The sequence below is a fragment of the Megalobrama amblycephala genome, linkage group LG14 (assembly GCF_018812025.1).
Source record: "Megalobrama amblycephala isolate DHTTF-2021 linkage group LG14, ASM1881202v1, whole genome shotgun sequence".
Classification (NCBI taxonomy): domain Eukaryota; kingdom Metazoa; phylum Chordata; class Actinopteri; order Cypriniformes; family Xenocyprididae; genus Megalobrama; species Megalobrama amblycephala.
Genome location: NC_063057.1, coordinates 3,158,492 through 3,172,324, shown reverse-complemented (window position 1 = coordinate 3,172,324; position 13,833 = coordinate 3,158,492). Strand labels below are relative to the sequence as shown.

Below are 13,833 nucleotides of genomic sequence, written 5' to 3'. Positions count from 1 at the left end.
TGTGGATTATAGCTTTAAAGTTGGTGAATGGCAGTGACTCCTGTTCTGGAAGAGTGGAGGTTCTCTATAATGGAATATGGGGAACAGTGTGTGATGATGGCTGGGATCTGACAGATGCTGCAGTGGTGTGTAGAGAGATGGGCTGTAGGAATGTGACAGAGGCAAAGAGTTTAGCTTATTTTGGACAAGGATCAGGACAGATATGGATGGATGATGTAAATTGTGCTGGGAATGAGTCCTCACTAAGGAACTGTAGGACACCGGGATGGGGAATACATGACTGTGGACATCATAAAGATGCTGGAGTCATCTGCAACTGTGAGTCAAAAACATTCATAATTGAAGCACAAATTTAATATTGTATATTTTATTTTGTAAGGAAATGACCCGAGAGAGCTACATATAAGAAATCCTGAATTAAAGAAGGTCTTGTTCTTTCAAATGACATACAACATTGATTTTTTTCAAATAAAAGAAGATACACAAATATAACTTACTTGTGTATTTATATTATTTGTGTGGATAATAGCTGTCAGGTTGATGAATGGAGACAACTCCTGTTCTGGACGAGTGGAGGTTCTCTATAATGGAATATGGGGAACAGTGTGTGATGATGGCTGGGATCTGTCAGATGCTGCAGTGGTGTGTAGAGAGATGGGCTGTGGGAATGTGATAGAGGGAAAAAGAGGTGCTTATTTTGGACAAGGATTGGGGCCTATATGGATGGATAATTTAAAATGTGCTGGGAAAGAGTCTACACTGAAAAACTGTTCATCAAATAGACTACACAACTGTAGCCATCAACAAGATGCTGGAGTCATCTGCCAATGTGAGTCAAAATATTCAAAGAATTTAAATAATGTTGTACAATAAATTTAAAAGAATCGATTTATAGTTTTTCATATTGTGTGGATAATAGCTGTCAGGTTGGTGAATGGAGACAACTCCTGTTCTGGACGAGTGGAGGTTCTCTATAATGGAATATGGGGAACAGTGTGTGATGATGGCTGGGATCTGTCAGATGCTGCAGTGGTGTGTAGAGAGATGGGCTGTGGGAATGTGAAAGAGGCAAAGAGTGCTGCTTATTTTGGACAAGGATCAGGACAAATATGGATGGATGATGTAAATTGTGCCGGCACTGAGTCCTCACTAAAGAACTGTGGGACACCTGGATGGGGAACACATAACTGTGGACATCATGAAGATGCTGGAGTCATCTGCAACTGTGAGTTTAAAACATTAATAATTGAATAATTGAATACTGTACATTTTCTTTTTAAGGAATGATCCAAGAGAGCAAAATAGAAGAAATCTTGAATTAAAGAAGGTCTTGTTCCTTCATATGCCATATGTCATTGCTCTTTTTCAAATAAAAGAGGGCAAACAAATATGTGAGGTGGGGGGGGGGGCAACTTACTTAACTTTATATTATTTTTGTGGATTTTAGCTATAAAGTTGGTGAATGGCAGTCACTCCTGTTCTGGACGAGTGGAGGTTCTCTATAATGGAATATGGGGAACAGTGTGTGATGATGACTGGGATCTGACGGATGCTGCAGTGGTGTGTAGAGAGATGGGCTGTAGGAATGTGACAGAGGCAGCGAGTTCTGCTTATTTTGGACAAGGATCAGGACAAATATGGATGGATGATGTAAATTGTGCTGGGAATGAGTCTGCACTAAGGAACTGTAGGACAAGAGGATGGGGAATACATGACTGTGGACATCATAAAGATGCTGGAGTCATCTGCAACTGTGAGTCAAAAATATTCATAATTGAAGCACAAATTTAATATTGTACATTTTATTTTGTAAAGGAATGACCCTAGAGAGCTACATATAAGAAATCCTGAATTAAAGGTCTTGTTCTTTCAAATGCCGTATGTCACATATCTTTTTCAAATAAAAGAAGATACACAAATATGTGGAAGAAAAAAAAAGAACTTACCCATGTATTTATATTATTTGTGTGGATAACAGCTGTCAGGTTGGTGAATGGCGGTCACTCCTGTTCTGGACGAGTGGAGGTTCTCTATAATGGAATATGGGGAACAGTGTGTGATGATGGCTGGGATCTGACAGATGCTGCAGTGGTGTGTAGAGAGATGGACTGTGGGAATGTGAAAGAGGCAAAGAGTGGCGCTTATTTTGGACAAGGATCAGGACAGATATGGATGAATGATGTTCAGTGTGCTGGGAATGAAGCTACACTGAAAAACTGTTCATCAAATGGATGGGGAGTACACAACTGTAGCCATCAAAAAGATGCTGGAGTCATCTGCCAATGTGAGTCAAAATATTCAAAGAATTTAAATAATGTTGTATAATAAATTAAAAACAATCAATTGTGTGGATAATAGCTGTCAGGTTGGTGAATGGCAGTGACTCCTGTTCTGGACGAGTGGAGGTTCTCTATAATGGAATATGGGGAACAGTGTGTGATGATGACTGGGATCTGTCAGATGCTGCAGTGGTGTGTAGAGAGATGGGCTGTGGGAATGTGATTGAGGCAAAGAGTAAAGCTTATTTTGGACAAGGATCAGGACAGATATGGTTGGATGATGTAAATTGTGCTGGCACTGAGTCCTCACTAAAGAACTGTTGGACACGTGGATGGGGAATACATGACTGTGGACATTATGAAGATGCTGGAGTCATCTGCAACTGTGAGTCAAAAACATTTATAACTGAATAATTGAATATTGTACATTTTCTTTTTAAGGAATGACCCAAAAGAGCAAAATAGAAGAAATCTTGATTTAAAGAAGGTCTTGTTCCTTCATATGCCATATGTCATGGCTCTTTTTCAAATAAGAGAAGGTACACAAATATGTGAGGGGAAAAAATATCTTACTTGTATCTTTATATTATTTGTGTGGATAATAGCTATCAGGTTGGTGAATGGCAGTCACTCCTGTTCTGGACGAGTCGAGGTTCTCTATAATGGATCATGGGGAACAGTGTGTGATGATGACTGGGATCTGTCAGATGCTGCAGTGGTGTGTAGAGAGATGGGATGTGGGAATGTGAAAGAGGCAAAGAGTGAAGCTTATTTTGGACAAGGATCAGGAAAGATATGGATGGATGATGTAAATTGCACTGGCACTGAGTCTTCACTAAAGAACTGTAGGACACCGGGATGGGGAATACATGACTGTGGACATCATAAAGATGCTGGAGTCATCTGCAAATGTGAGTTTAAAACATTCGTAATTGAAGCACAAATTTAATATTGTACATTTTCTTTTGTAAAGGAATGACCCAAGAGAGCTTGATACCAGATATCATGAATTAAAGAAAGTCTTGTTCTTTCGAATGTCATATGTCGCTGATCTTTTTCAAATAAAAGAAGATACACAAATATGTGAAAGAAAAAAACAACTTACTCGTGTATTTTCTATAGATTTGTCTGACCATGCTGAATTTTCATTTGCAGTTCTGTTTTATTATGTCTTCATGCTGATTTCTGTCATTGCAGGTTTAAATATGCTGCAAGAAGGATGTGGTGTAAGTTGAGTTGTAGATATATTTGAAATATGAATGTGATTTTCTATTTATTCTTGATGGTTCTGTGCACAAACTACATTTGTTTGCTGTTAATGTTTCAAAACATGATTAAAATCACAGTCTGTCTTACTTACCGCATAATGCTGTGATAATTGTGATTTCAGAGTCAGACCTCAGAATACTTTCGAAATCTTCTTGATCAGATAGAGAACATTACAGCTCAAGTGCTTTCTGTGACTGTAAGTTTTCAAGAGAAAAATGAGCATTTATGCCTTACTGACTCTCTTAACTACATATAACTATTTATCTGATCAATAAATTAGACAGTGACCAGCATTTTGACTACGGCCTTCAACGCTTCAGAGAAGATTTTAGAGACATCCTCCTCATCATCATCATCATCAGCCAACCTAACTGAACTAGCCTCCTATGGAAACCGCATGTTAAAAGCCAGCAAGAAACTCATATCTACATTGGTGAAGCCGACAGACAAAAGTGACAGTGACAGTTTTACTCTTGCTGCTGTAGGTGAGTGTAGAAACTGTTATCATTGATGATGAAACTGAGATTATATATGATGTCAGGGACTTCAGTAAATATAGCAGAGAGCAGAGGTGGATCATAGGAGGCAGACAGCAACAATGATAAATCCAGCTACAGTAACTATACTTGAGTATGAGCAACAAATGTTTTAACTGAGAACAGAAATCACTGGCTGTATCTTTTGTTTTTGATGTCAAAGGTCAGTATTTTGGTGTAAATTCGCCATTTGGTAGAAATGTCCTGAAAAAACCCTAATCCTGAAAAACCTTTAAAAAAAAAAAAAGAAATTACATTAAACACAAGATCATTTACAGTAAGTAGTTCATGGTTTGGTGACCACGATGTGTTTTGTGAATATTTGCTGCCTTGAGCATAGAACAATCAACATTCACAATTTACCAAACATTTACCAAACTCTCAAATGATAAAAATAAGTCTATGGTAATAATCAATTTTATGGTAATAATCAATTACAGTGTTTAATTTTAAGGACATTTCAGTCAAATTACATCAACAATAGTGAACATTCATTTTATTTATTTGTCATTTGTGCAAATTGATTTTATGGGATTTTTATAAAAAAAAAATATTGCAAATTAATTAATATAGCAAATAACTGCTTGTTTGTTTTTAATCAGAGGGACAAGTCTTCATGGTTGGACCAAATGTCACCTTAGATAAAATCCCTCGACTTGACACAACAAATTCTTCTGTGGACATCGATCTCATTGGGATTGCCAAGAACAACATTGAAAGTATGTGAAATGTTTTCATTTGATTACATTTTTTTTCATTGTAAAAAAAAGAGACATCATACCATCATCACTAAACCACATTTACTTATTTTTTTTAAAGTTCATGTTTTAACATAGTATTGCATGTATGCTTTTGTTTCTTTCACACAGGATCAGCTTCTGTGGCATTCATGAGCTACAACACAATGGAGAATCTACTGCAGCCAAACTTATTCAACACACCAAATGACACAGATAAAACCATGATGTCCACTGTGATCTCAGCTACTCTTCCTAAAACCAACAACACTGAACTCACCAAACCGGTCAACTTCACCCTCAAACACATCAGAGTGAGAGACTGAAATGTGCTTTTGTCCAACTCCAACAACATCTAATATTCAGTGTTATAATATTTTCTGCATGCTCTTTCTTCTTTTTGCAGAAGCTCGACCCCAATGGTTCTCTGTCCTGTGTGTACTGGAATGTCAGTGAGTGGGTTGTAGATGGATGTTCTGTTTTAAAGACCAACAGCAGCTTCACCGTGTGTTCCTGTGTTCATCTGTCAACATTCGCTCTCATCATGCAAACCCCATCAATCCCACTCCCACCAGAGGTACAAAAGTGAATAAGTAAAACTCCTCAAAAGATTGAAACATTGAATGCACTAGCTGAATTCAAATGCAATCTGGAGCAGATGGTCAACATTTATAGTGACCATTCAAGAGCAGCACAGATTTGGCACACATATCCTCTGACATGTTTTCTCAGAGCGACTCACTGTTGGACTGGTTGAATCTGGTGTGTGTGATCGTGGGGCTGGTGTTCTTCAGTTTGGCCCTGTTGTCCTTTGCCCTTTGTCAGTGGAGTCCTGGAGTGAATAATGTGGCTCGAGTCAACCTCTGCATGAGTTTGCTGTTGGCTCACCTTCTCTTCCTGCTCACACAACAGTTTCTGAGCCTCATACGCCCTCAGCAGGTGAGAATGATGAAGGAGCCCTACAGCTCAGCACAATCTCACTGAAAATCATCATAACCCTCTCTCACTGTCTCCAGGTGTTGTGTGCCGTGATATCAGGTGTTGTGCACTTCCTCTTTCTCTCCGGCTTTGTGTGGATGTTCATTGAAGCTGTGCTGCTCTTCATCTGTGTGACGAACCTATCACGGATCAGCTCTAAAAAGAGGGAGGTGCTTAACAGTGGATTCCTGTGTGTGATTGGATATGCGGTTGCTCTGGTTGTGGTTGGCGTGTCTGGCTGGCTGGTTCCTGATGGCTACGGCAGCGAACAGTGAGATGTTGTTGTTGTTTTTAAGTTGATTTGTTTTGAAAGGAAATAAAGTAGTTCTGTGCTTTTGTGACATCTCTGATAAAAATACATTTATACTGTATCAACATCATGGATGAGATTAAAATCTTTAAAATTTCAATAGTCAACACCTAAATTCATTCAGTTATTATATTGTGTTTTCCTCTAAACAGCTGCTGGATTAAAAGGGATAAAAGTTTTATCTGGAGTTTTCTGGGTCCTGTTACTGTCATACTTGTAGTAAGCACATTTTTTTTTATTTCTTATGATTTAATTTGTATTAAAGAGAAAACAAGGTGGTTAATTATTTGTTTTCTACTTTCAGTTGAACATGATTCTCTTCATCAGCATCATCATCAGTCTGAGCTCAACTCTCAAAAATCTGAATGCTGAAATTTCACAGATGAAACAAACCAAGTATCAAACGTTCAGATTTGAACACTCCATAGAAAATATACATATATAGTCAATAGACCTATTTTTGTTTTTTGTGGGCGGAGCCTACCTGGTGGCAGAAAATAACAGTACTGCAAGTAGCAGTCTGTGGAAGCCACAGAATAAAAGAATAAAAAAGTTAATTTCGAGTTTATATCTCACAATTCTGACTTTTTTTTCCCCTTCAGAATTGAGATATAAACTCACAATTGCGAGTTATAAAGTCAGAACCGGGAGATATAAACACGCAAATGCAAGAAAAAAAGTCAGAATTGTGAGATAAAAATGTTATAGGCTAAGTTTAAAAATTATCTATGTAAAATGTTATAGGCTTAAATATTATTTCATTCTGTAACTGCTATGTGTGTCCCCTATGACTTGCTTATGTGAATATTATGTAGACTTGCTGTTTACATTAAATCCATGCTTTAATAGTAGACTAATCATCGCAGGTTTCATCAGTTCAGTCTGTGACTTGCAACATAAACATCTGCGTTTTGCTTCAAAGGACATCTTCAATGACGGTATTCTATAAAAATGAAGACTATATTTTTTGCATTCTAATTCTGACGTTCAAAGGCACAACAAAACTTTTTTCTCTTATTCTGTGGATTTTTCCCATTTTCCTCTACTTGTTACCGTTATTTTTCTGCCACCACTGTGCATGCACAGCTACAAGTGATGTAACTATGACTTCTGCTCCAAACTGGTCAATAGAGACACATAAACTCTCTTTCTTTCTCTGCAGGATTATGATATTTAAAACACTGGCTCAGTTTATGGTTCTTGGTTGCTCCTGGATTCTGGGTTTCTTCACTAATGGCAGTAAGGTGCTGGAGATACTCTTCCTGATCTTGAACTCCCAGCAGGGAACCTTCATCTTCCTGATCTATTGTGTCCTCAATAATGAGGTCAGATATAACTCAATTTCCCATCATATTGCATGTCAAAACTGAATATAAAAGACTATTACAGTTGCTGCCGCTCTTCCATTTCCTTCCTGTGATGAATGTTCAAACGAGCCAAGAATCGTCAAATTCCAACAGTCAAAAGTTCAAATTTAAACCGACACAGAATGCCTTTGAAAGGATTAATGCTATGCAGTCAGACAGACGGATCAAACTTCAAGCATTTAAAACTACTTCAAACTTTTAGGCCAGGCTTGTCCTCAGTAATGAGTTCAGTCATTTTATCATCCTGCTCCATAGGAAAACCACTGATCAGTGTCTTTCTCCAAAACAGTACAGTATACCACTATGTTTGGCCTTCCGAAAATGGATGAAATCAGGGGCGGACTGGCCATCTGTGTGATCTGGAGAATCACAGAACGGCCGGTACTCCAGGGCGGCCGGCGGGCCGGCCCACCACCCGCCACGCACGCAGTCATCATCTGTTTTTTTCCCCCACTAATCTGTTTCACACTCCAGTACTGTAGGTGGCAGCAATGCACCTTTAAGTTGGATGCCAGCTGCACTGGCCGTGGCCGCCAAGTAAGCAGCAAAGACGTTAGATCAGTGGTCTCAAACTGCCGGCCCGCCCAACCCCTCTACCCGTCCCGCAACTGATCTCAAAAATAAAACATAATCCGGCCCGCTAAATTATTATTATTATTATTATTATTATTCTCTAGTTGCTACCTGTCTGATATGCAAAGAAAAAGTCGCCGTTCTAATGCTGCGTTCACACCGAACGCGTCTGGGGCGTCTGAGGCGTCTGATTTACATGTTAAGTCAATGTAAACGCGCGTCTAGGTGTCCTGCGGCGCGAATCAAGCGTCTAGCGCGGCGCGAATCGGCCGTTGACGCGCGAATGGCGCGGCGCGAATTGAGCGTTCACGCGGCTGACGCGCGAATTGAGCGTCTGACGCCCAAACGCCCGAGTTGAAAAATCTGAACTTTGGCGTAAATTCGCGGCGCGTTAACCAATCAGGGACTCTGCTTTGGTAGTAACGTGTTTATGATGTGATCAGCGGTGGAGACCAGAACAAAGATGTCGCTGCCACCCTGAGCTCTATGATGTGTCATTATATTTTTATCGAGACAGGAATAAAAAGGACCTTGCCTGGAAAAGAATAAGCGAAGAAATCGGACAATCTGGTTAGTTGTAAAACTTTTTGCATGATTTTAGCCGTTGATACTAGCCCACCTTCAAAATCCGGCCGGCATAACCGAGTTAAATTGCCGCTACAGGTTTCCATCTGACGAGATTATGTGTTTATTCAGAGGATCTGTGCAGAAAGAGATGAAAGCCCCTCCCATGACGCGAATTCGCGTCTGAACACACTTTGTTTAGACGCGCGAATTGAGCGAATTTTACGCGCGTCCGAAGCGTCTGACTTCAAAATGTTCAAACGTCCAACTAGACGCGTCTGGCGCGAATTTGACGCCCCAGACGCGTTCGGTGTGAACGCAGCATAAGGGGTATTCACATATCGCGCCGCATTCTCCTTTCCAATGCGCTTTCGCTCCAGTGGCGTCTGTCGTTGCTATGCAACCATGAGCCGCGCTCTCAATCGCTTCTATTATGAGCGCGCTTGCCTAAATTACGGTAAAAGCACTCGACTTTAAGTCACGAGCGCCGATTTAAACCACCGAAACGCGCCCGATGCAACCATTAAACGTTACCGATGCTCAAACGGCATCTTGGACAAATGTGGCCCAGCTGTGTGAGCACAAGCGCTGCAGGTGTCTGTCAAGAAACAGAGGAGTGTACAAATGTATTCAGGGATTGTATTTGTTCAGTACAGTGTTGTTCAGTGCAAGATTTTAATGTTATTTAAGCTAACATAAAGTAAGGGAAAATACTTCCACTAGATGTTAAAAACTAATAATGTATGTAACAATGAGAGATTTTTATTTTTTTGGCAAAATAAAGTTGATATATAGCTCCAGTTTTTTTGTTTATTTCTGACCCCTCGACGCCACAAGTGTTGCTGGTTTTGTTCCTAAATTACTGATTTTTTATTCCATATATCTTGTTGGATGTGAGAAGTCGCACCAGACTATTTCAATTAATAGTATTATATTAGTAATAGTATTATATAATTATATTACACTCTGTAACAATGAGAGAGACACTGCTGTTTACATTTAGTATGGTAAATAAGATATTTATAGTATAGGTATAAAAATATTTTAGTAGGCCTAATGAAATTTGAAGTAGGCTAAATGAGAAATAATGCAAAGGAAAGTAAATTTTCTGAAATGTTGCGCTTTCTTGCGCTTGAAGGATAATATGGCCCTCCTATGAGGTGTCAATCACAGAAACGGCCCCCCGACAATTTGAGTTTGAGACCCCTGCTTTATGAGTATTCAAGTTAATCTAATGTGCTTTTAATACAACATCTAGTCAACATCAGTGCTATTGCTATAATTTGGATGGTATAGTATCATGAGCCACAATTAAAGTCTTGTGACACTCATGCCAGGCGTTATTGTTGTTGTTGTCGAGTTTCCGCACACTGATTGCTTTGGGCCAGGCCTAGTCAAAGTCCAGGGCCGTTTTTTAGTCCTAGTCCGTCCCTGGATGAAATTAGAAATCAGTGATTAAGATTTATTTATAAAGTTGTTCCTTAGCAGTACAACCCAAATGTTTCCGTGTATACAGCACGTTTTACAGAGGAACGCTTCCTGACACTAAGAGAGTACAACGCTGACTACATACAAAGGCCACTTACCACTGTGAAATGTTCTGCTCATGCTTGCAAAGTTGGCTTGATCAAACACATTTTCAGAATCCGACTCAGGGCTCGAACTGATACAGTAAAACAGACATTATTAACTATGTGTTAACAATTGCTTAAAGCCTCTGAAGCTTGCAATTATGGTAAGGGGCGTTACGTTTCCAACACGTGTTTGAGGCATTTGGCCAATCACAATGTACTGGGTCTGCTGGCCAATAGGAGCATACTGAGCTTTTCAGAAAGAGGGGCATTGTAGACATCAGCATGTTTCAGACAGACTGGGAATAAATAGAGGAGCTGCAATTAGGGGTGTTCAATTCCAGGTTTTTCGGGTTCGACTCCCACTCCCACTATAGGAGTCGAAGGTATCAACTCCTGGAATCGATTCTATTTGCTCTGTTTACTTACGGGGTTGGCAATATAAGAACACAGGATTGCCATCATTATTTCACATTAAAGGTAGGCTATTCTTTTTCCAAATGTAGGATGTATGACGTAGGCGTAACATAAGCTTACGTGAGAATTGAGAAATGAGGAAGCACAGAGAATAGAGCAAAAGAAAAACAAATTAGTAGTCTAAATTGAGAAGTTTTAAAGAAAAATGTCAGATTTCGATATAAGGGAAGAGGAGCTACGTCTTACGTCGGGTCAGAGGTCACCCTTTTGCTGGAACTAGACTCTCTCATGAACATGTCTGCAGCTGTTGCTGGAAGCCACTGATGATTATAGTTTATAAAGTTTTAGTAACACTTGAGTTTAGGGTCCAATTTTCACTAGTTGCTTATTAGCATGCATATTACTAGGATTTTGGCTGTTTATTAATACTTATAAAGCACATATTAATGCCTTATTCTGCATGAACATATTCTACATCTCTTAATCCTACCCATACCTAAACTTAACAACTACCTTACTACTATAAGTAATTAGAAGTTTATTGAGGCAAAAGTCATAGTTAATAGTTAATTAATAGTGAGAATTGGACCCTAATCTAAAGTTTTAAATATGGATATTTTTCTTACAAAACCCATCGCTTCACTTCATGAAGGCATTTACTAGCCCACTGGGGTCGTATGGATTAGTTTTATGATGGATGGATGGATGCACTAATGCCATTACAAAGTTGGGAAGAGCCATGATATTATTTATTATAACTCCGATTGTGTTTGGCAAAAAAAAAAAAAAAAGTCCAACGCTATCTCACAACCAATTTGTAAGTATTTTATGAGGTGGTTAATTCAAATGAATTTGTACGACGTCACTCATACGAATTCATATGATTTGTCTAAACCCCAGTGACTGGTAGGTTTAGGGACAGGGTTATGGGTACATCATTTGTACGAATTCATACGAATTTGGCAACTTGAGCTGTGAGATCATGTTGGAAAGTCATATACACCTAAGGGTTAAGGGTGAGTAAATTATGGGATAATTTTCACTTTTAGGTGAACTATTACTTTAACCTATTCTACACCCAAACAAAATAATGAACTTTTAAAAAGCATCATATGACTCCTTTAAAACACATTTTCTTACCCATTTATTATAAACAAATTCCATTTTGGTTCATGAGTTCATTCATGTCATACTAGTAATAAGCATATTTCTTATTTCTCATGATTTATATTAAAGTGAACTAGGTAATTAATTCTTCTTTTCTACTTTTCATTTAAACATGTTTAACTGGTTAAACTGATCTCATGAACTCACTCAGCTCCTCTCATCTCATTCTTGTCCAGGTCAGGCAGCAGTACAGAAACTGCTTCAGATGTCTTTGTGGAGTCCAACAACACTGAAGACTACAGCATCATGTTTAAGAAAAATAAAAAGCATATTTTTACAGATTTCGCCAAATAAACAATCCTAAATATTTGCAGCTCATACTGTTTACTGCTATATATCTATTTAAATGTGGATTGATGTGTGATTTTATATACATTAATACATAAATCCTAATTCTAAAATACTACATTTAACTATATCTATTATTAGGGATGCACCGATACCATTTTTTAAGGACCGAGTACGAGAACCGATACTTTTTTATTAATTCTATTCTAATTAATAGATCTATTAATCTCTCTCTCTCTCTTTTTTTTTTTTTTTTGATGTTGCAGTTTTCCAAGCACCACACAGTGAGACTAATGAATGTAGGACAGCTTCTTTATTATTACTCTAATTTTATGTGCTTGTCACAAACTTAAAGAACAAAAATTTCACAGTGTCCAATAACCTTCAAAGGGCATAATTACCAATATATATAATTGCTGTTATATAAAAATAAATTTACAAACAAATTACAAACAATACAACAAATAGACTACTATAGTTATACAAATTAATTAAACTTGTTTTTCAGATACAGTAGGTTTATTTACCATGTATACATTTATTTAACATATTCTGTTGTTTTATTAACAATAATGATAAATATAGGCTATGGTCCCTTTAAGACCGAATCCATGGATACTGACACATATCCTGTTATGTCCACTTAAGCCATAACCGACTGTATTTACGTGAGATACTTAACACAATGGACATTTGACCATTCAGGCGAGAGGAGAACTGATTAATTCTAATGTGTTATGTAGTTCCTGCATATAGGCACCGGGGGGCAGTGGGTGAATTCACAAATAATACATATCCTCCTTCACTAATCGATAACGAATTGTGATTGAAAGCATGCAGTTCGCAATGTGTGTGTTGTCATCATTAATTTTGAAGAATTTCCACACCTCTGAGGCTGACATTGTTTCTGCTGCTGCCGCCAGTGTCTCTGTGCATGGAAAATTCTGTCAGTTACGTCACGTGAGGTATTGGTCTTTGGTATCAGGGGTATTTTTATGAGTACAAGTACATGAGCTTGGTATTGGGCCTATTATATTTCTAACCGCTATGCTGTGGTTCATGCAAATCTTTCTGCTTCTGTGTAAGAGAACTCATGATACACACTGAAACAAATCTTGGTCACTGGTACAGCACAGTGAAAGCTTATATTTTATATACATTGATACATAAATCCTAACTTGTAAAATACTATGTTTAACTAAAAGTAAATCTGGCATGAGTCACGACCATTATTTTTATAGGCTAATAGGCTTACATGCTAAGTGATTGATTTATTCTGAAATAAGAATTTCTCTTGATGATTTTGTCTAATGTGTTCATTTACATTTCTGCTCATCTACTTTTGATTTGTGAACTGTAATATGTTTGCTATTTGTTAAAATGAGTACAAGTAATTATAATAAAATAATTCATTTGTTTGCTGGAGTGGATATTTAATTCAGTGCTCATTTCATAATGCCTCATCGATACACAACAATATATACACTATTTTATACAATACCTTTAACAAACATCTATAAATCATAAAGCAACTCATTCTCCCCCTGACAACATACACATTGCAGTTTTTAACAGTTGTAACTTCTCTTTTGCATTTACAGTTGAGTGATGACTGTATTCTACAAACAAATTAAATTCTGAAAATTTCAGGTGGTGAAAACATTACATTTGAATTTAATCTGTAAAGTGGTATGCATTTAAATTGTCTCTTTCTTAATAATTAATTGTAAGATAAATGTTCAACATTAACTTGTTCTGTTTGCTATGTATTTTTAGG

The 13,833-nt window shown here is 37.9% G+C and overlaps 1 pseudogene; it reads left to right on the top strand.

The window, feature by feature from the left end:
• LOC125245559 overlaps positions 1–12,354 on the top strand; it is a 33,416-nt pseudogene extending 21,062 nt beyond the window's left edge.
• The last annotated feature ends 1,479 nt before the right edge of the window (positions 12,355–13,833 follow it).